Source organism: Dipodomys merriami, unplaced genomic scaffold (assembly GCF_024711535.1).
Source record: "Dipodomys merriami isolate MVZ:Mamm:240054 unplaced genomic scaffold, mDipMer1.0.p SCAF_99, whole genome shotgun sequence".
NCBI classification, from domain to species: domain Eukaryota; kingdom Metazoa; phylum Chordata; class Mammalia; order Rodentia; family Heteromyidae; genus Dipodomys; species Dipodomys merriami.
The window spans coordinates 4,549,265-4,572,785 of record NW_027206612.1 but is presented as its reverse complement, the minus strand read 5'-3'; positions in this window follow the sequence as shown (position 1 = coordinate 4,572,785).

Here is a 23,521-nt window from a genome sequence, read left to right as displayed (position 1 = left end):
TCCTCCACAAGTTATACTGACATCAAATATAGTGAAAGCAGGGGTTATACTGTGGGGGAGGGACATACAAAGCAACAAAGAGATAATCTTATAAATGCGTTAGAAACATATGCATGAAAGAAAAAAACATTAAAATACATATCTAAGGGTTCATTTTCCTGACATCACATTATCTGACCTTTTCTGCTTGACTCATACATATACTAGATATTGCAAATAAGGGAAACCATGGGACCTATGTTTCTTTGGGCCTGGCTTACTTCACTTAATATAATTTTTTCCAAGTTTTTCCATTTCCTAACAAATGGGGCAATGTCATTCTTTCTGATGGAGGCATAGAATTCCATTGTGTATATATACCACATTTTCTTGATCCATTCATCTACTGAGGGGCATCTGGGTTGGTTCCAAATCTTAGCTATGGTAAATAATGCTGCAATAAACATAGTTGTGCTGGTAGCTTTAGTGTGGTCTTGTTTGTAAACATTTGGGTAAATGCCCAAAAGTGGGATTGCTGGGTCATAGGGGAGTTCTATGTGAAGTCTTTTGAGGAACCTCCATACTGCTTTCCAAAGTGGTTGAACAAGTTCACTACATTCCCACCAACAATGAAGTAAGGTTCCTTTCTGTCCACATCCCCTCCAGCATCTGTTGTTGTTAGAGTTCTTGATTTTTGCCGTTCTAACTGGGGTGAGGTGATATCTCAATGGTGTTTTGATTTGCATTTCTTTTATGGCTAGGGATGTTGGGCATTTCTTCATGTGTCTATTGGCCATCCTTCTTTCTTCTTCAGAGAAGTTTCTCTTTAAGTCTTTCGCCCACTTATTTATTGGGCAGTTGTTTCTTTGAGGATTTGTTGTTGGGGGGTTTAATTTTTTGAGTTCCAAGTATATTTTAGATATGAGACCCTTGTCCGTTGTATGGCTAGTAAAGATCTTCTCCCAATCCGTGGGCTTTCTATTGATCTTGCTAGCTATGTCATTTGCCCTGCAGAAGCTCTGCAACTTTATGCAATCCCATTTGTCCAACCTTTCTTTGATTTGTTGTGTTTCCGGGTCTCTATTCAAAAAATTTCGGCCTGAACCAAGGAGACCTAGGGTTTCTCCTATTCCATCCTGTAATGTTTTCAGAGTGTCTGCTTTGACTTCAAGGTCTTTGATCCATTTGTACTTCCAATATTTTTATATTATGGTATCTTTTGCTGTCTCTTGAAAATCTGCTGGCAAATACTTATAACCATTTTATTCAGCAATACAGACACATCAACTGAGCAATCTCAAAATAAGCTGACAGATCACTGAAGTACTGTAAGAATTGTGTACATTATTGGTTCCACCTGAAGTATCTTGGCGGATTTTCCCTTACTTTCCCAAGGTCTCTTTTCCCTTTATTCAGGTGAACATCTTGGGTGAGGGGTTCCAACCAACCTTTGGCTGGAAATAGTCACTGGATATCTTCCTGACTCCTCCTACTGTGTTTCCCCTTCTCAGTTATGCATGCCATGACCTTGTGTTTCATCATTCACAGTAAATAAACCACTCTAGAAAACGGAAGGGATATCATGCAGATATGAGTGTGATCTGATTCTGTTTTGTTCTGAATGCACAGAAACACCAGCAGCCTGCACGCAGCTCTGGACTCGGTGGGGGTCTGGATTACTGAACAATTTCCCCTGTGCAGGACCTTTGAAAACGGCAGTGCTGATTACATGGAACGTTAGCCACTGGTGGTTAGTAAGAAGAGGATTCGATGGCTGACTGGTCTCCACATGGAAGTCAGGACCACATCTGACTCTAAGTTGTCTCCCACACTTGTGCTGGGCTAAACTTGAGGTCAGCACTTCATGGAGGCTCAAAGTCAGCTCTGTAGGGCAATTCCAGCCTCGGCAAACAGGTGCAAAGAGGAGGAGGCTCGCAGAAAGCCACCTGCGGCGCTGTCTACACGGCACTGAATGCCATGGGTCCAGTCTGTCCTCCTGCTCGTTCTTCAACGCGTCTCTGCACAGGTGGACTTGAAGCCACCTTTGCAATGTGCTTGCCACCTCATAACTCTACTCTGGCTTCCAGCCAGGCTCCTGTGAGGTCAACCCGAGCACGGGAGTGTACCTGGGGTCACCTTTAGAGTGACTCCTAAGCTCCTCTGCCCAGCACAGTTTCACACAGACGTAACCTCCCCCAGGAACCCGGCTTTGTCTGAGCTGATTTCTATTTAGCTGACAGCAAAGGAGCAGCAGTCGGTCCTCTGGTCATAGTTCAGCGGCACACCACCATCTTATCCTGTGTTTATTTCCTCTCCTTTCCCTGCCTTGCAGCCCGCCAGCTCTTCAGCATCCCAGGGTTCTTCGCTTCATGGAATGACCTATTTTTTAACAGAGAAGTCTGGGTTCCACCCGCTGCCTGTGGTCACGTATCAAGGAATCTCTACAGGCAGCTTCGCGAAAGGCTTTCAAAGGTCGGACTCTGCCCCGATTCCCTTTGTTTTGGAATAACATTGTTATTGCTATTTTATGACAATTATTATTAGTAGTAGTATTTTGTTTCTGGAACTATATTTCATAAGACCTTTCTCTTCCTTTATGGGTCTCCTAATTTTAGGTCGCAACTTCAGGTGAATTTTCAGTTCTTGGTGTGGCTAGCTCCAGGAGTGGCGGTCGGGGACAGCAGCACAGGCCACCCTGCCGCCCTGGCTTTCCTGTCCCTTTTCCTCGGTGGCTTTCACCTGCCGGCAAAGCTGAGCAGTGCCCTCTGGAGGGGGCCGGACGTCTGTGGTGTCAGCTGGCGCTCTGGGGTGCAGAAGAAGTTCCCACATCTTGATTTTAAAGGCATGGAATGGCCCTCTAATCCCTCATGATTTACAACTCCAGTTGACTCAGCTCTCAAAACACTGGGTTTCGACTGGTTGTAAATGGCCAATCAGGACTGTGCTTCGATAAACCCCTTGGGACACCTGCTCCTCTCACTCCCTTTGCTTTAATGAAAATCACACAGTTGCATGCCTCTCTAAAACTGCATTGGCATTCACACGGCAGGGTCAACACAGATGTAGCAGAAGCAACTGCGTAGCTAACCAAGAAATTTGCTGTCAGCTTGAGGTAATTTCAGTGTGGGAGTCAGAATCAGCCTGGAGCGGCCTGGACCCCATGTCGCGTGGTCTCGGCCGCAGGGATACACAGGGGCAGGATGGGGGCTCTGTGCCTTGGTCTGTCTCGGCCGGCTCGCGGATTGCAGGGCTCTGAGGGCAAACCAAGCCTGGTCTGGAGCTCCAGCCTGCACAGCCCTGTCAGCGCTCCTTCCTGGAGGAGCGTGAGGGAGGCCGTGCCGCCGGAGCCGGCCACGGAGCCACCGTCCACCTTCCTGTTCTTGCAGCAGCATTATTAGAACTGTTACCTGACAGACTAGCCTGAGTCAAGTGAGTATGTGCTTGTTCCAAGAGACCCAGCGCCTTCCTTCATCCGCTCTGAGCAAGACCCAGCCCTGATGTCTTATTTCCTGCCAAATGAATTGCTCACTAGTGTGACTTCGCACCACGCGTTAAGTGCGGTGTGGGGAGGAGGGGAGGCCGTGGGAGTGGTGAACGAGCCCCGTCAGTGTCTGGCCAGTCCCAGCCCAGCCCCGCCGCGCTGGTGTTTGAAGCCATCTCAGTAGCGGGCAGTGGACTGGACTTTATTCCCACGCGTTCTGGGGGGAGAAGGGCATCTCTCCATAAGAATGATTCCCAACGCGCAGGAGCACTGGTGACCGCGAAGCGCAGAGCTCAAACTGGCCATGGTGTAGGCAGGCCCTTCGGCTCCAACAGCCACGTGCAAACGGGCACACGGTCCAAACTCACGAGAATAAGGTCACTTCTTACCTGTTCTCTGTGGCAGACACATGTCCTGCTGTGTCTGCTATCGGTTGATTTCATACAGAATTATTTAAAAGGCAATTTGTTGCTTCCTAATTAACAGTCTGAAAATTCAACAATGTTGCCACCCCCCATTTTACATATAAATTGGATAATAATATATTTTCTTCTGCTTTTGTTGTTGTGTATGTGGTACTGAGGAATCGAACCCAGGTCCTCATGCATGTGAGGCAAGCACTCTACCAGTGAGCCACCTTCCCAGCCCCCCTTATTAAACATAGTACTGGAAATATCACTCATAAATATCCTGAGAGCTATAAGAAAAATAAAATTGTTACTACTTACATAGTGTTTCTCATGTAGAAAGCGTAAACATTAAAGACAATACTTTTGAATATAGACCTATATATAAAAATTAGTCTGTATATTAACCAAACATAATTTTAAAATATAGGAGTAAAGACATTAATGACCTCCAAGTAGGCATAAAGGCACTAAATAAATCCCAAATTCAGCGTAATAACACACAAGAAAAAGAGGAGACGCTATGTTAAAGCTACAAATTATAGCTAATCTCTAAGTAGCTGTTCAAGATGTGGGTTTTAAGGGAATTTGCAGTTTATGCCTAAAGCAAATGGTACTTGTTCAACACTGAAGGCTAAAGAGCCAAACTGGAAAGCAGACAGACGACCCCAAGGCTCAAGGTGCAGACACATCAGCACAGAGGGAGGGCCAGGGCCCCGCCTCGGGGCTGGGGGGCAGCCCTACCCTGGAGCCTGAGGGCCTCCTGCCTGACACTTCAGGGCCGCCCCCTTGGTCAATAGCTCCTGGGTCTGTGTCTTTGGCTGTATGAGTCGTCCTGATAAATGATAATCAAGGTTTAGGTTTATCTTCTCTGTCATTTACATCTTAATCCAAAAAAAATCAAACATGGTGAAAAAGGTTCAGTTAGATAATTATGATGTGTGCTGGAAATTATTAATTATTAAAACTGGAAAGCAACAGAATTTAAAGATCAAGCAAGAAATGACAATGAAAAGAAGTCAAGAAGCAAAGAATGATGGCAGCCTATTAAGGAATATTCCAAAATTTATGTGAGCCAGGCTCATACCTGTAATCAGAGCTATGGAGGAGGCTGAGGTCTGGAGATCATGGTGTGAAGCTAGCCAGTAGGGATGTCTGTGAGACACTTATCTCCAATTAACCACCCAAACAAACAAACAGGCAAACTGGCAGTGGAGCTGTGGTTCAAGTGGTAGAATGCTGGCCTGGAGTGAAAAGCTCACAGACAGTACCCAGGCCCTGAGTTCAAGCCTCAGGACCATCATACACACACACACACACACACACACACACACACACACACACACACACACACACACACTGCATTAAAAAATCAAAAGATACATGGAAAAACACATGCAGCAGATTATTAACCTATTATTAAACACATAAAAATTTTAGGGCAGAGTACATATAGGCAATTCCAAATTGAAAGTATCTTATGTAGAGCAAGCAGGATGAATGAAGAAAAAATACAGCCAGTGAATATATGCAATTTTTTCTGAAAACCCATTTTAAAGAACCCAAAATATCCAGAACCAGTCTGGTCTTAACACAGCTGAATTGTACAAAGGGGAGGCAGAAGGCATCTGTTCTCCAACTACCTTTCATTGTTGTTGAGGGTTGTGGGGTTTGAATGCTGATGGAGCAGGTTTCCCTGCCGTCGCATCCATCGCTCCTGACTTCTCTCTGGGGAAAGGAAGCTGTGTTTTTATAAAATAATGCAGCCACAGTAGGTAGTGTATGACTCTAAAGCCCGAAAGAGTTAACCTAAGAGTCTCACCCCAGGGCCTCTGCTTTAAATTTGACCATGAATTGCAGGTAACATCCTTTTGTTTTGGAGAAATGACCTGAATTTCCCAGTGTTTTCTTCCCATGGGTTAATTAGGCATTGCTGGCTGTTCAGTGGGCCTGGTGAATGCCAGTATTTCTGGCATAGCTCTGGCTTCAAACACTTCTGTTTTTCTGAAAAGTAGGCTTAGAATTATAATAGATTGCCGGAGCCTGCGGACAATGAAAGGGAATCCTGAATTAGGGGGTGAGGAAGGAAAAATAAAGACATAAGACAAAGGATGGTGTGGGGAGGGCTGCAGCTCAAGACTGCAGCACCGTTTATTTTTAACTTTCCTTAATATATACTATTAGAAGTCAAGAGGTAACCTAAGGTCACCATAGTGCAGAGAAGCAAGGAAAATTTCAGTAAAAACAGAGTGCAGTAAAACAAGACAGGTCAACTGGTAGAAAGTAAAACAAACTGCAGACATAGCAAAGCAATCCCAGGCACCTGGTGTTTTTTAAGTAAGCCAGCTCCTTGTACGTGCCTTCAAGTGAGCACCAGGGTCAAGATGACCTTTAAACTTTACTGTCGGCCCCCAACAATAGATATTCTAATATTTGCTAAGAAAATATTCCTCCAGTGCATGTGTCTATGTATATTAGACTGACTTTGCAGCATTCGCATTTTCACTCCAAGACAGGAAAATCTACTTTTTAAATGTTTCATTATTCATTTTTTATAACTTAGAATTTTATAAATATGCCCATAGAATCAATATTTTGATTCATTTTTACTGGGTGTAGTTTTCAATTTCATTGTATTTTCTCATATTCACTATTTTCTTCTGTGTATTTTCTTAGTTGTTATTTGAATTTCTGCCTTCTTCAGGTAACATGTTGATTCTCTGCCTATAATCTGCATATATATTCATATAGATGTCTGTGTATGTACAGTGGATGACCTATATATCATCTTAGGTGAATCCAACAATTCACCTACAGTATGAAGGTGAAGTATGAAGCAGACAAAATCCCAGGCCAACTATAAATATGCTCATTTTGTTACATCCCATTTGTAATCTCAAAGCTGTTTTGTAATGTCACTATGATTTCTTAGACTTGACATCCTTTCAATGTTAGGGGAGTCATGTTCTTTAAAGTCAGAATGCACTTGGATGACTCAAAGTACATAAACTGTTCAAGATTTTTTTTTTTATCAAGTAGCACGTAGCTAAGCTTGTAAACCTCCCATTTATGTGTTTTATAATAAATACTTAATTATATCCCTTCATAGGATTCAATATATATGTATACATATATAACTTTGGTAAAATGTTAACTGTATTTTTAGATTGCACTATTTTTTTGTCAGTTGTGGGGCCTGAACTCTGGGCCTGGGCACTGTACCCCAGATTTTCAGCTCAAGGCTAGTGCTCTACCACTTGAGCCACAGCGGCACTTTAGTCTTTTTCTGCTTATGTGGTGCTGAGCAAGCAAGCAAGCTTGGGGCATGTGCAGTCTTGATTTCAAGCCCCAGAGCCACCAAAAAGAGAAAGGAAAAGAAGGAAGGGAGGGAGGGAAGAAGGAAGAAGGAAGGAAAGATGTTCTCTTGCTTACGACTAGTGTTTCATGTTTTTAATTCTTGAAGTTAAAATTAAAAATGAAAATGAAAATTAAAAATGTCTATTGATATATTGCTATACCTCTTGCTCTCTTTCCTTCCAACTTGATTTTCTATTAGTAACACAATACTATTTATCATGTTTCTGATTCTCTACTCTCCTATCCTTCATTTCTTCAAGCTGGATTTATAATTCTTTTTCTTTTTTTAATTCTTTGGGGGGGGTCCGGTCATGGAGCCTGAACTCTGGGCCTGGGCTCTGTCCCTCAACTCTTCAGCTCAAGGCGAGCACTCTACCACTTGAGCCACAGCGCCACTTCCGGCTTTTTTCTTTTTGCTTATGTGGTGCTGAGGAATCTCATGCATGCAAGGCAAGCGCTCTACCACTGAGCCACCTTCCCAGCCCCTGGATTTATAATTCTTACCCCTTCTTCCTGATAACTTTTCAATGAAGTGACTCAAATTAACATGTCGAATGGATAATTTTTATTTTACTATCAGAATTTGAACATTTAAATATTTTATATTGTATAACTCTATGCCCTATAAATCTTGTGGACATGGTTAAATCCATAGTTAAAATGTGTCTGAAAATTCAGCCTCTCTACTCCCATTTGTCTGTTTCTGTCTGCTCTGCGGTTAAGCCTCCGTGTATTCCGTTAGGAAAAGAACCTCAGCGGATCCTCCTCTCAGAGCCTTGCAGACCGTCAAGTCTGGCTTTCCCACATTGCTGACTTCTGCACAGCCTTTGCCTCTTGTCAGCTCACTACCGGATCTAATACGGGAGAGTGAAGGCTTTAGTGTGTGAGCTGCCACTTACTTGATGTGAGGCCAGAGGCTCGGGCACAGTACGTGATCTCAGCTAAGTCTAGCCTTGATCCTCTGCACGTGCCAGGTCAACACTCCACCACAGCCTTCCTCCTCAGAGCCGGCCCAATTTGAGAAGCTCTGCTCCTCCTTGTGTAGTGTGTTTGCAGAAGTCCGTTTCTTGATTAGCAAGAGATGAATTTTGGTCAGAGGAAAACAAATATTAAAAATCATACTATCATTTTCAAACTTCCTTTAAGCATGTGGTACAGGTTTTAAGAGAACCTGCCACAACTGCGCATTGTCCTGGGCCTTCTCGGTCCTGACAGGTTGTTGACATCAAGGCAGCCAGGACTTGCTGCTGCCTGCTGGGCCCGTGGAGCGTGGCTCAGAGGCCGGAACAGCTCTGCAGGCCAGGGCTCCCTGGGGCCGGCAGGGTGAGGCCTCTCAGGCTGGGGGTGGGAGATGAACCTGTGGCTGACTGCTGATGGGATCTGATTTGCACTCAATGTTTATGTGAAAAGAATTAACAAGAGGGGCTGGGAAGGTGGCTCAGTGGTAGAGCGCTTGCCTTGCATGCCTGAGGCCCTGGGTTCGATTCCTCAGCACCACATAAGCAGAAAAAGCCAGAAGTGGCGCTGTGGCTCAAGTGGCAGAGTGCTAGCCTTGAGCTGAAGAGCTGAGGGACAGCGCCCAGGCCCAGAGTTCAGGCCCACGACCGGACCCAAAAAAAAAAAAAAAAAGAATTAGCAAGATTTTTATTTTTTCCTTTTTGTTGTCATGTACGTTGAAACACTGAGTAGACTAAAATGTGATGTAATGTCCTTATATAAAGAATCTAGAGGGAAGGAGTGACATTGTCCAGAAAGAAATATATTCTTTACCTGACTTCTATAACTGTAACCTTCTGTACATCACCTTTATAATAATGATAAAAATTAATATCCAGATAATGATGAGTAGCAGGTAGAAAGTAAGCCATTTTCTTTTTAGAAATGTCCATAGTTTACTTTGAAAGGAATCAGGGGATTTGTTTCTGCTCCTGTGACTGAGGAAGGTTTTATGTAGAAACCAAACGCTAATGGACAAAACCACAGTGGTGGCACAAAGCAGCAACAAGCGTGTGGTGAATATGCGGGCACTGTAAGGGCTGTTCTGCGTTTGCACATCGAGGAATTCCAACAGGTGAAAGCCAGTGTTCTGCCCACGGAGCAATGCTGCGAGCACGTGTGACTCCCAGGCTGACCCACTGACGGAGAGAGTCCTGGCAGCTGCAGGACGCAGGCACCGTGTGCCCGCAGACCTGGGGCGACGCCTGTGTGGCGTAAATCACACGCCATAGCAGGCACACTGAAAAATAACAGGGATCAACTGAACTGGCACCCGGAAACACTCCAGTAACTCACCGGAAACTAGGAAGGGGTGACAGATGAAAAGTGACAGATTGACACAATCCCTGACTTATCAGTAATTACATTAAATGTAAATAGTCTAGAAATACCCATTAAAAGACAGACCTTCACCATGAAATAAAAGAAATGACCCAATTACACACTGAAAATTGCTTTAGAACATAACAATATTCACAGGTAGAAAGTAACAAGCATGAAAGACGTTCCATCAAATGAGAGCTAAAGTAACCTCATTAATAATTGAAAAGTGCAATTCAAAGCAGTGGAGATTACTGGTGACAAAAATATTCTGTAATGATGAAAAATTAATTCTCCAAAAAGACATGTGATTGCCAAAGCTGCATGCAGACCTACAAAGTCAAGGACGCAAAGATGTGTAGACTTCACAATGATGGCTGAGATTTTAATATTATATATGTGAACAAGTAATAGACACACCAGATTTTAAAGCAAGTATCAAGATGCAAGAGGACTTACAGCAGTGTCACCAAGGAGATCTAACCACACTGGAATCTGCTTCACTGGGTAAGAGTACAGACTCCAGAAAAGCACCTGCCTACATATCCTACAACGTAGAGACTCAATTTCTAAGAAATCCCCAAAGGACATCCCCCTTACACACACACTCTCTTTTTCTCTCTCTCTCTCTGACACACACATGCACACACACACACACACACACACACACACACACAGAGTCACACGCATGCTCCCCACAGGAATCTGAATAGACGCTTTATGAACAATCACTCCACACTGAGACTGCTGCCAGAGTCAGGGGACTGGCAGCTCATGTGCAGAGCAGGACAACGCTTCCACAAGCAGGACCAGGCCTCTCTCCGAACCGAAGGAGCAGTAGCTTGGATTGATTTTCTGCCGTGCGCTGTTTGCATCACAGGCGTGGTTTCCTATGTGTGTAGGTTTAGGCCCGTCAGTGGCTATGGTGTTTAGGAAAGTGCCGGATTACTCTCTCAGCCATCATCCCCAACCCTCCCAGTCCAGCCTGGTGGTTCCATTGTCTGGGCATCAAAATAAGTAAGAGACAGGGACTGAGGGATTTGAGCTTCTGAAGCTTTTGAGGACCATCGCGAGAAGTGAAAACTCGCCCTGATCAGAGGACAGAGGCCGCGCCAGCTCTGAGCTGTGGTCTTGGACACGTTTTGGCGGACGGATGGACATCCTGAGTGGAGCAGGCTCACCCCCGGGTTGAAGCAGCACCTGGGCTAAGCACAGAATCAAGACGGACGTGCCCACCTCCCTCCTGTTCCAGTCGACACCGCCTCACAAAGCAAGGCATTTCTGGATAGACCGGGCAGCTCTGCTTACCACGCCGCAGAGGAACTAGCCACCAGAAAGCTTGCAATGCCCGGCTCCGAGACCGCCACAGAGGCTTTTTAGGTCAACTGAGTGAAGCCAGGTGGTTTCCTTAGAATCCACTTTCTCGGTAACACCAGGGAGCCAGCTTCCTCATGAAGGTTCCGTGATTCTGCCACTCAGACCACACAGCATCTCAGGGCTTCTGGGCTTACTAGGATCAGTAATGGCCGTAGTCTGCAACGAGAGTGAGAGAACTGTTCATGTTAAACAGTGGAACTGAACCACACAAAAACAATACGTTGCCCCAGAAAAGCCACCTGAATGCATGCTCACTGAGGACAGCAGGGCTCAGTGGCATGGTGGCCTCGGAAAGATGACAAGGGACCAGGGAGAAATGGTCTACATACTTCTGTGGAAGTCAATGGAATTGTTCACACTTGATACAGAGGACAAGTTCCTCAGAGGACAGGACACATCGTGATTGGCCATTGGTGGTTCCTCAGAGGGGAGGGACATATGGTGGTTGGTCATTGGAGGTTCCTCAGAGGGGAGGGACATATGGTGGTTAGTCATTGGAGGTTCCTCAGAGGGGAGGGACATATGGTGGTTGGTCATTGGAGGTTCCTCAGAGGGGAGGGCATGTGGTGATTGGCCATTGGCGGTTCCTCAGAGGGGAGGGCATGTGGTGATTGGTCATTGGAGGTTCCTCAGAGGGGAGGGCATGTGGTGATTGGCCATTGGCGGTTCCTTGGGGAAAGGGGACAGGTGGTGATCGGCCATTGGCTGACTGTGAAGGAGGGTCTCCAGTTCCAGCTGACACTTGGCCTTGCCTGCGCCGTCCTTGCCCTATACCAAGTGTGGGGTTTGCCCCAGAAAACAGGACCTGACCACCAGGACCCTGAGAAGCCCAGTAGAACTCCAGCCAAATGGATCGTGCTGACCTCGCCCTTGAAGTCCAGCTGAATTCCGTTGTCCGCAGGGCCTCCCGTGGGAACTGGGCCCCACAGGTGGTGGGGTGGTGACTCTGTCCCCTCTGTCCATCAGAACTACAACTCTGACTGTGGCTCTACCAGAGCCATCAATTTTTTTCTCTAGAAACAGTCTTGGGACTCACTTGAATCCAGCCTTCTTGTTTCTACAGCACGGCGTCCAGGTTGTGTGATGGTCAGAACCTGAGAACAGTGGCTGTGACCAGGGAGTGGCCTCCTCAGATGACAAGACCCCACAGCAGCCGGCCTGAGGTTTCCTGCTCTGGCTGGAGAGGCATGCTGTCTGCTTGGTGTCAGCTTTCCTGGGGCTTCTCAGCATAGCCAGCACCCGGCCCTCAGGAGCTCTGACCGTGGGAAACACAGCCACACCCAATAGTAGTATCAATGATTCTAATATGACAACAAGCATTACTGAGTACTGTGCTAGCTGAAAACACAGACATGAATCCATCTTAACTATCTGCACACATTGCTTCCTCTATTACAGAGAAGAAATATGAAGTTCCCCAAAGTGTGTCACTCACCCAGGACATTCAAGTCCAAGAAGAGAAAAGAGGAAAAAGCCCCTGCTGTGAAGGCCCTGGATTGCAGCGAGATCTCACCTCCCATTCCTGATTGCCCTCCCTCATCGCCTCCTTGTGAGTCCTTAACGGTGCCTCTCCAGCTGCACACCGGCCTCCGAGGACGCAGAGAGCAATACTCCACACGAAGGCTCCAGGACTCACCCCCACCAGACATTGCAAGGTGCAGGGAAGGCTGGAACGCCGTGAATGTTTTAGCAGGTGGCAATCTCTGTCCCCACACCCCCTCCGTCATGGTCATCTCATGTGTGCATCTGTACAAGAATAGTACAACAATAAGATACCAACTTTACTGAATTCTTTTTTGTTGTTGTTGTTGCTTGTGGGACTTGAACTCTGGGCCTGGGCGCTGTCCCTCAGCTCTTCAGCTCAAGGAGAGCGCTCTACCACTTGAGCCACAGCGCCACTTCTGGTTTTCTGGTGGTTCATTGGAGATCAGAGTCTCACGGACTTTCGTGCCCGGGCTGGCTTTGAACTATGATCCTCAGATCTCAGCCTCCTGAGTAGCTAGGATGACAGGTGTGAGCCACCGGTGCCCAGCTTAGTAATAAATTCTTTTAAGCAGAAGGTTTCATAACTGCAGGGAAAAATTACAATAATTTATATAACCTTTATTTACTTTGTTATCAAACTTTTAGCAAAAGGAGTAAATGGAATAGACATAACTATATCGCTACACACATATGAATTAATTTACTGAGGATTATTTCATAAACATGAAGTACACACACATTTGAAGGGAAGGCTGCCTAACGCATTTCAAAAATACTGGACTACTCTAGGCACACAGGAAGACCTCATGAAAGTTCCTGGTTCTGGCCAGCACCTTTGCTGCCTGTCTGTTTATAGGCATGCAACTGCACGGTTACACTGATGGTCTGTGCTAGGTGCACGTAAATTTACATTTGCATGTAAATCTATACATTCAACACCTGTCCATGCGATACTGCCTTCCCTCTTGATCTCTAAGCATGCAAGTGGATTACACTTTATACTGGGCTGCTCCTTCCCAGGGGACAGTCAGGCTGTTACTCGAGCCCTTTGCTTCGCTTTTGTGCTGTGGTTGGAGCTAGGCATTCTGCGTGCGTTCTTGGGACACAATGGCAAACAGAGCCAGGACGCTCTGGTCTGGCCAGGATGAGGCACAGCTGGCGGGGTGAGAACTCCAGAAGCTCTTCCACTTTACATAGATGTCCTCAGACAAGTCTTTCCTTGTTGGAACCAAAGTCAGTAATGTGGGATAAAAAAAGTGTGATACTAAGGGGCTGGTCATCTTCAGAGACGCCCGAGGGAGAGCACTGAGAGGCAAGGTTTGTCTGAATGTGTATCAGTCTCAGGGGTGTCATGATTCACCCAGAGATTCGAGGATTGCCAGGTGGGTCTGAGCAAGCCCCAGGCCGGAGGGTAAAACCCGCTCGAGGTGGCCGTGTCCCCGGGGTCGGCACGGAGACCCTGACATCTCACGGATGTCTCCAGAAGGGGCTCGGCCTTGTACGCCAGCCTGATCACCACTGGTCAGTGACAGTAAGCACAGAAAGCCAGACTCCCACATCCTAGCAACTCTCACACGACCCGGTATGTTTATGCAGCGGTAATTTCGCCCTGTGTTGGGGACATTGCTGTCACGGCTTCAGGGTGCTTCCAAAATCCCGACGACAGCCATGCTGCCTTCACGTGGGCTAAACCTCCCTCCTCCTCCTGATCAAAGTAGGAGCCCAGAGGCGTTTCCTGAAGGCAGAGGCACTAACTCATTGTGTGCTGCCTCCATCACTTCCACACTCGGCCTCTGGCAGACCCTAACACAAGTGCCCTGACTCAATCTCGGGTCAGCAGACTTAGTACGCGTCATTTTATTCAACTGACAATTTCTGTCCTGTGGCTTCCAGAAAATGAAGACAAGAAGTGTCTACTGAAGCCCAGCCAGATGACACTGCCCTTGCAGCTTCGTGACCCACGGACCTGCTCGCTGACCTCTTCCCCAAAAGGGAACGGAAGGTCTGTGGAGAACTTCAGAGTCCTCAGCACAGCCACCAAGCACACGGGTTGTGAGTGCAGACAGGGAGGTTCACTCACGGACACTCATCATGAACTCCGGAGGAAGCTACAGACACCCCAGAGAGTGTTCTTCCTCGTCTGAGGTGCGGGAAGGTCTGAGCCCAGTCTCCACCAAGGAACAGCGGGTTCAAACTCACCTCTTCCATTACACTCTGTTTGTTTTCTTTTTTTTTTTTTTAACTTTATTTTCCTTTTAGTACCTGTTTCCTAGTGATGAATTTCTTCATTGTTGTGGATTAGAAAGGTATTTATTATCTTTTTTTTTTTAAAGAACTGGGGATTTTTTTGGGGGGGGAGGGGTCAGGTCATGGGGCCTGAACTCTGGGCCTGGGCGCTGTCCCTCAGCTCTTCAGCTCAAGGCTAGCACTCTACCACTTGAGCCACAGCGCCACTTCCGGCTTCTTTTTCTTTTTGCTTATGTGTTGCTGAGGAATCAAACCCAGGGCCTCATGCATGCAAGGCAAGCGATCTACCACTGAGCCACCTTCCCAGCCCCTCTGTGTTTGTTTTCTTTGGGTGATTTTCTAATAGCTTTAGCATGGAGTTTCTGAAACAAGGAAGCATACACTTTCAAGTTGATTTAGGTTTTAATTTTTAAACAGCAAGCTTAGAAGATGAGAAGGTTGAATAATGCTGTTTTGCTTTAAATAATGATTAGGGATTTCTCATAAAATAATTTTAAAAGAGCTTTTGAAGGGATTTGAAAACCTTCTTAATTTTAGCCTGTCTCAGAAATAGACACATTTTCATAATCTTGTTTTTAAAAGTATAGACCTGTCACTCTTCTGAGCACCTAGAGGAGGCAATTTTCCTTAAAAGGTTATGGGGGCTTTGTTCCTTCAATCACATTGCTTTTCAAAAAGCACTGCTTCAAAGAATAGATAAATATTTAATGTGTGCTTTTAAAGTCTCCTACTTTAGGTGTGAGGACCTGAGATACTTTGTTTTTTATGCTTGATAAAAACAAAACTTTTTCTAGATGAACATTTTATATGTTTGTAAATATGCATACCTATGTATAAATACAGACATACATGTGTGTGGATATGAATACACACATATATACATGCATTTGATTTACAAATCACAGTGATTTTTCAGAGATCTGCCTTTTGAGGTGCAATGCTCGTATGATGTCAGCAGAAATGGACAGTGCATGGAGGACAGGAAGTATGTTTTGCGTCACTTTCCTATTGCCTCAAGACTGAGCCAACTTCTGTGATGCTTCTGTGGTGCTTCCAGTAAGGGTGCCAGGTCAAATTAAGAAGCAAAGGCTAACAGCAACTAGGCTACATGGATTTAATCATGAATGTGGTTTTACCGTGATCAGCTGTGAGTTCAAGTCTAAGCAGGTTATTACCTCAGTGGAAACCAGAGCAGAGGCGGTGATGCAACTCGTTTGTGACCAGGCAACTGAATTCAAGCTAGAATTTCATAAATGTTCCAGAAGCATCTTTCTTTTCTCCTGCACTCTGTCTCATAAAAAGGTCACACAGGCTCTGCCATGGGCATCTCCGTCAGTGGTGGGCAGGCTGGAGTGGTCAGTGTTACAAGCAGGGTGACCATGTTGGGCTCTGTGGCCAGAAGCCAGAGGCAGCGAAGGTGGAGGAAGGGAAGCCCTGTGTTCACCCGGGACACCTGCCTTGATGTCCAGTCACGAAGATGAGCAGAGACTCGGATGAGGAACACTCGCTTCAGAGAGGTTAGAGGAGGAGAACTAAGAATCCGGTATCTGAGTGGGGGGAGGGGAGGGACCAATCCGGTATCTGAGTGGGGGGAGGGAGGGACCAATCAGGTATCTGAGTGGGGGGAGGGAGGGACCAATCAGGTATCTGAGTGGGGGGAGGGAGGGACCAATCCGGTATCTGAATGGGGGGAGGGGAGGGACCAATCCGGTATCTGAGTGGGGGGAGGGAGGGACCAATGTTCACTAGTCTCTCATTGGATGCCACCGAGGCAAAGCATCGCAATAAATTCTTTTTTTATAAACGTATTTTTTATTGTGAAAATACTGTACAGAGGGGTTACAATTACATGGGCAAGATAATGAGTACATTTTTTATCAAGCATGTAGCCTCCTCCTTTGTTTCCCCTTCCCATCCCTTCCCATCCTCCCTCCCATCCCCCCACCAAAGTTGTAAAGTTTGTTTTTCCACATGACTTGTACATCTCATTGTTACAATGGGTCCACCTGTATCCCTGTTTAATGATTTGTTTTTTCCCTTCCCCTCCATATATACCAACATCAAATATAGTGAAAGTAGGGGTTATACTGTGGGGGAGGGACATACAAAGCAACAAAGAAATAATCTTGTAAATGTGTTAGAAACAATAGCATAAAAAATCTCTTTTTTTAGCCGGGCGCTGGTGGCTCACGCCTGTAATCCTAGCTACTCAGGAGGCTGAGATCTGAGGATCATGGTTCAAAGCCAACCCCGGGCAAGAGAGACCGTGAGACTCCTTTCTCCAATAAACCACCAGAAAACCGGAAGTGGCGCTGTAGCTCAAGTGGTAGAGCACTCGCCTTGAGCTGAAGAGCTGAGGGACAGCGCCCAGGCCCAGAGTTCAAGCCCCACGACCGACAAAAAAAAAAAAAAAAAAAAAAAAAAAATCTCTTTTTTATTTTTGTCGGTCGTGGGGCTTGAGCTCTGGGCCTGGGCGCTGTCCCTGAGCAATTCAGCTCAAGGCGAGTGCTCTACCACTTGAGCCACAGCGCCACTTCTAGTTTTCCGGTTTTTTTTAAAATTGTGATTAAGTGATTACATAATTTCCCAAATTTCACAGTATTGTGGGATAATGATGCTCATTTAAAGTCACAAACTCATTCTAACTTTCCTGGAGCAAATTGTCTATCACGGTCTATAACATGTAACGGCGTGGTGACTCCACCACCACCAGAGTCCCCTGTGACTGTCACCACCAGAGTCCCTGTGACTGTCACCAGCATGAGTCCCTGTGACTGTCACCACCACCAGGATCCCCTGTGACTCCATCACCACCAGAGTCCTCTGAGACTCCACCACCACCAGCGTCCCCTGTGACTCCATCACCACCAGAGTCCTCTGAGACTCCACCACCACCAGCGTCCCCTGTGACTCCTCCTCCAGAGTCCCCTGTGACTGTCCCCACCAGCGTCCCCTGTGACTCCATCACCACCAGAGTCCTCTGAGACTCCACCACCACCAGAGTCCCCTGTGACTCCTCCTCCAGCGTCCCCTGTGACTCCTCCTCCAGCGTCCCCTGTGACTCCTCCTCCAGCGTCCCCTGTGACTCCTCCTCCAGCGTCCCCTGTGACTCCTCCTCCAGCATCCCCTGTGACTGCACCACCACCTGCTTCCCCCTGTGACTCCCAGCAGCAGCCCAGTTTTCTTGGTCTTGGAGCAGTCCCAGTCTTCCTCTGATGCACTGACTGTTTGGATAAAGTCACTTTTCTTTGTGTCAACACAGTTGACTGTCCTTCAGTGGGCTTTCAGCCTGGTCTGGCATCACAAGCACATAGAGATTTGAGCCTAATTTCTTCTCCGTGAACTAAATTCAATGCATCTTCATTCTTAGGGCCAATAGGAAATAGGAAGCAGTTTAGACGGAAGTACATGTTAGAAGGGAGTTTAGGTAATGCTACCTGAAAGCAGCATTAGGTAGTTGATCTGACTAATTGCATATTACCCTGTTGCCAGTGACAGATTCGCAGTTTGCTTAAAGGAGGTGGCCGTTCCCAGATATGGTTGGGCGAGAGGGTGAGTGGTGCTTCAGGGACACAGCTGCAGGTCTGAATTCACAACGTGGGCTGCAGATGCGTATCCTCCCCCAGGCTCACAGGGGTGCAGCTGCGTACCTCCCCCAGGCTCACAGGTTCTGGACGGAAAAGCCAGAGTGATAGCCCACTGAGGCTGCATTAAGCATGTGACACGCCATATTTAAAATGATCAGCACAGGAAACATAGCAATTATATCACAATGCCCATAAGGTCAAGGGCAGACTGCCAATTTTCTGCAACTAGAAGTTACTTATTTTGGAAGAGCTTCCTTTTATTCTGCTCAGAGGGAGGAAAAGAGGCATTTTCCTGAGCCTTAGAAAGCAAGAGATGCATTGTGTTCTGATTTTCTTAAGTAATGTAACACGTGGTGATACAATTGTGTGGTTTTAAGACATTTTCTCTTGCACTTATGCTATCATTTCTCTGCCAACGTGTCTCAGAGTCCGGAAGGCTCCTCTTCTTTCATTCTTCACCTCAGGGAAGTGTTTTGAAGATGAATTTTATTTTAAATAATGTGTGACTATGCAATGTAGATTTGTGCCTTTCCAGACAGTGCTGCGGTTGGTGTTCATGATTCTTCTGGTGGGCTGAACTCACGATGGGTCGTGGAGCATTGTGGCGTGTGGTCCACTGGGGCCAGGTCCTTGTCATGTGAGTTCCCCCGGGGAGCTTGCTGGAGCTCCAGGCTGAGCTCCAGACCACACAACGAGGGCCTCACTGAGCATCTGTCCACCTGACAACGCCACACGCAGCTGTCTCCTCTGTTCAAGGATTTCAGTGGTTGGGTTTCCCTCCAGTGTCAAGTTCAGGATGCCTTGACAGTTTTCAAGAGCTCTTGAGAAGCCGCCTGCTTCCTGGCTGGTCTGTCCTTCTGACCTGAAGTCCATACTGCTGGCCAGGTCCTCATTGTGAACATGACCTGCTTATGTCTCTCTCTGTCTCTGTTCTCTGTCTCCTAACATGCCAGCTGCCCCAGTCTCCAGCTCTGCGGACATTGCTGAGCCCTCTATCTCCTGGGCTTGCGGATGTTTCAAGTCATGACACATTTCACCCTATGCTGTGGTTTATGGTCTAAGCTACACTGATTATTAGGACTGAGTGGCCACGCTTTTCTCTCCTTTGTTTTTCCCCAGTGGTAACTTGGGGTGTTCTGGACAGCTAGAAAATCCAGAAATGACCATTTCTTCTGCCAAGGATATTTCGAATTCATCTGTTGACCTCTTTATAATTGCCTCTGTTGCTCGGTGCCGTGACACGCACACAACACCGCAGGGGTCTAGACGTAAGTAGAATAATGGGTCTGGCACCCGGGGCGATCAATGGCGCTCCAGTTCATGGTTCTGCGGGCAGGTGCCGTGAGTTGAGAGTGGGTGGCAGGATGGAGAGCAGGGGGAAGTCACTGAGCCAGCTGTGGAGTGATTACCAGGGCTGAGCCAGGTTCTGAAGGCCTGCGAGCCTCGCACCCGCGTGTGGGCAAAGCTCACGCTGGTGTCACGACCGCAGCTCTGTGCGGTGGGGTTTGAGACAACGCTCCAAGAGGGCTGGGTGTGAGTCCTGGGTGTGGCAGGAGGGTTGGGTATGACTCCTGGGTGTGGCAGGAGGGCTGGGTGTGAGTCCTGGGTGTGGCAGGAGGGCTGGGTGTGAGTCCTGGGTGTGGCAGGAGGGCTGGGTGTGAGTCCTGGGCGTGGTGGGAGGGCTCGGTGTGAGTCCTGGGCGTGGTGGGAGGGCTGGGTGTGATTCCTGGGCGTGGCGGGAGGGCTGGGTGTGAGTCCTGGGTGTGGCGGGAGGGCTGGGTGTGAGTCCTGGGCGTGGCGGGAGGGCTGGGTGTGAGTCTGGGTCTGTGAGCTGGCGTCCTCTCCTTCAGCACGCTGGTACTGGGCATCCTGGGTGTGATTTGAGGGGGAGGGGCATGACCCCCTGGGGGGTGACTGGTCTGCAAGGCCTCCTGGGAAGTGGCTGTCTAGGTCTCTTCCTGTCCTCCATACTGGGCTTATCTGTGAAGCTCACACAGACAAAACTCTCATTGACGTCACTATTAACTGCAGCATCACTAATAAGTAACACCTGAAGCACACCATTTCTGGCCTAAGAGAAAAGGCACTGAGCTCCTCTGCCTTTGGTCTTCAGGCCTGGAGCCCGGAGCTTGTGCACCAGAGGCTCGGGGCCAGGGAGGCCCAGAGCCTGCTCGCTGTCTCCAGCTGCCCGGAGCCCCAGCGTGCCTGCACTGGCACCGAGTCTCAGCGATATGCTTCGTGTGTTCTCAATTATTCATTATTTGTCTTGGCTTGAATTAATTTGATGGACTAGTTATTGGCCTCATACAAAATTATCCATGCAAATTTCTAGTTTGCTATTTAAATACCTGGTTTAATGGTGAGTCAACATTAATTGATATATCTGGAACAGTCAGGAAACCTGACTGAAAAGCAGGATTATGCATGAAAATTGGAGAGTATGAGAGGAAGGATGAGACTTTGAAGGCTTATGTAGTAGGACATTTGTACATAATCTATGGAGAATGACAGGGAAAATCATTTGAAGATGAGCCAGTGAAAAATAGACTCAGAAAACTGGTCCGAGGACCTATAACATGGCCACCAGCGGCGGACCTGTGACCCCTAGCACCGATCACTTCCTACAGATGGGCTTCCGCCAGAATCAACATCAGAGCCAGAGAGGAGAGGAAGAAAGGGTCACATTCAGAGGAAGAGGAATGCGCAGAATCGCGCGGCAGACAGTGGGCAGAGACCCCCAGCACCCAGGGCCGGAGCCTTCTTGGCCTCTGCTGTTCAGGCTGGTGCGGCCAGTTTCCTGAGGCGTGGGCAGCGAGTCTGGGCCCGGTGGCCATCAATAATCCGCATGGTGAGTACTTCAAAGCACCAGTCACGCCAGGAGTGAGCTCAGGAACTCTGTTCCTGCACCGCCAAGAAGGAGATCTGGGTTCCCTCTGAAATCCAAGTCCATCCACCCTGCTGGGTTTACTGTTACCTGAAACCCAGCTGGAAGCCGAAGGTTGTGCAGGAGCGCAGGGTTCAGACTCTGACCTAACACCCGCAGCAGGCTGCCGCGAGAACTGCATTGCGCTCTCCCCTGAGGAGCGGCCTCATTGTACAGCCCAGGCCAGCCCTGAACCCGGTGAGGGTGGGAGAGGGAGGAGAAGACACCCAGGACGCCAGGACAGAGTCCCTCCCAACACCCTTGATTCCCACGGGGCGGATGCCAAAGCTGCTGAGGACAGGACAGGACAGAGCATGGGAGGACTGGCAAACACGAGATCTGAAGCTCAGAATGGAGAGGCCCACCCCCGTTCACCTCAAAACCACACCCCATCAACCAGCCTGAAGTCCTGACTCTCTTCTTCTCCCCCTTGGACATAAAAGCGGGCCACAAACACCAGGGAGGAAAGCACAGCACACACCTCAGCAGTCAGCAGACGTCATCTGCGGGTGACCCATGGCTCTCCTGCCCTCCTGCTTCCTCCTGCTTGGACAGCAGCACCCCCTCCTCCCTCCTCTCCCTCCCCCACCTCCTCCTCCTCCTCCCTTCCTCTCCCCCTCCCCCACCTCCTTCTCCCTCCTCCCCGTCCTCCTCCCCCCCCAGGCATCAGCACACCCCTCCTCCTGTGTGGGCCTTAATCTTCCCCAGTCTGACTCATTCCAGCAGTTCCCCAGTGTCCCCTGTTGGAGCAGCATGGGTGGGAAGGTCTCCCTGAGGAGGGCGGCACCTCTGGGGAAGGACCTCCCCACCCACCAGCCTCCTGCCAGCACGTCTCCAGCATCTCTCACGGCCACGGCCCGGGGTGCTCGGGCAGGGCCACGGCCCGGGGTGCTCGGGCAGGGTCACGGCCCGGGGTGCTCGGCCAGGGTCATGGCCCGGGGTGCTCGGACAGGGTCACGGCCCGGGGTGCTTGGCCAGGGTCACGGCCCAGGGTGCTTGGCCAGGTCCGCGGGTGCCCTCAGCAGGCCCGGCCTCATGGAGCAGCCCGCTCTCCACCGCTTGCTTCTCCTCAAATGACATCTGCAATGAGCGTTCCAAGTGAACATTGTTAGGTTTTTAAAAAGAGGTAGCCGAGATGTGACCTCAGCGGATGCAGATGTGACCTCTTCCAGGTGTCCCAGTTGCCTAGGTAACGCAGGTACTGGGTGGAGACTTCGCTGCGAGGAGGGTGGAGTCTGCTCGCCATCCAGGAGCGGACCTTACAAACATGAGTTTACGTTTTTGGCTTTTGAGAGTGTTCAGATGATGACCATATTGGGAGAGATAGTCCACGCCTATTCTGTGAGCCAAGACATGGAGGAGATATGGGGTTGAATTCACTAAGTGCTGCTATTAGGAAGGAGACACCGAGCTCCAAGCAGAGCAGGAAACCTCAGGGTAAGCACACGGGAATGCACAAGATGGCCACACTGAAGGACCAAGTCCGCGAGCCAGTGTAACTCAGAAAGTAAAACGGAAGGGCAATTCCAGCAGAATTTTATTGCAGGAAAGACAGGTAAAAACTACATTCTAATTTGGCAAATAATAGAACTAAGAAACAGGAAAAAGCAAAAGAAAACAATCAAGATTCAACATAAATACAGAATGATAAGCTACATTTCTGCCCTTGGTTTGCGTCACGTAGAGTAGCTTGGCTGGCACCCAAGCGTGCGGTTGGGAACTGTAACGTCTCTCTGCGGTGGGCAGGAGCCCCATGGGCTGTTCCAGGTGCGGGCTCAGAACGTGTCCATGTGCTCTCAGAGCCAGAGCCCCATGGGAACCTGTCATTCACTTTTTTCCTTGGAAACCTTTGTGTGACTGGCTAAAAAAAACAGAAAAATATTGCACGCCTCTCCTTGTGGTACGCGGTCCTGCTTGAGCCGCAGGACAAGGCTCCCCACCGCCCACCTGCCAGCGCGCTGTCTCCTCCGCTCCACTGGCCTCCTGCAGCCACTGAGCAAGTTTCCAGTGACACCGGGAAAGGTCCACTCCCGTGACTGGGGGCTCCTGGAGCCGCCTGGCCCCAGACACCAAGGCTTCACATAGAGGGATGAGCCTGGGGCGAGGACACTGGTGTGTGTGTGTGTGCACGCGTGCGTGTGTGTGTGCACGTGTGCGTGTGTGTGTGTGTGCACATGTGCGTGTGTGTGTGTGGAGGCGAGGTGAGGACACTCGTGTGTGTGCACGCGTGCATGTGTGTGTGTGTGTGCACATGTGCGTGTGTGTGTGTGTGGAGGCGAGGTGAGGACACTCGTGTGTGTGTGCGTGTGTGTGCACGCGTGCATGTGTGTGTGTGTGGAGAGGCAGGGTGAGGACACTCGTG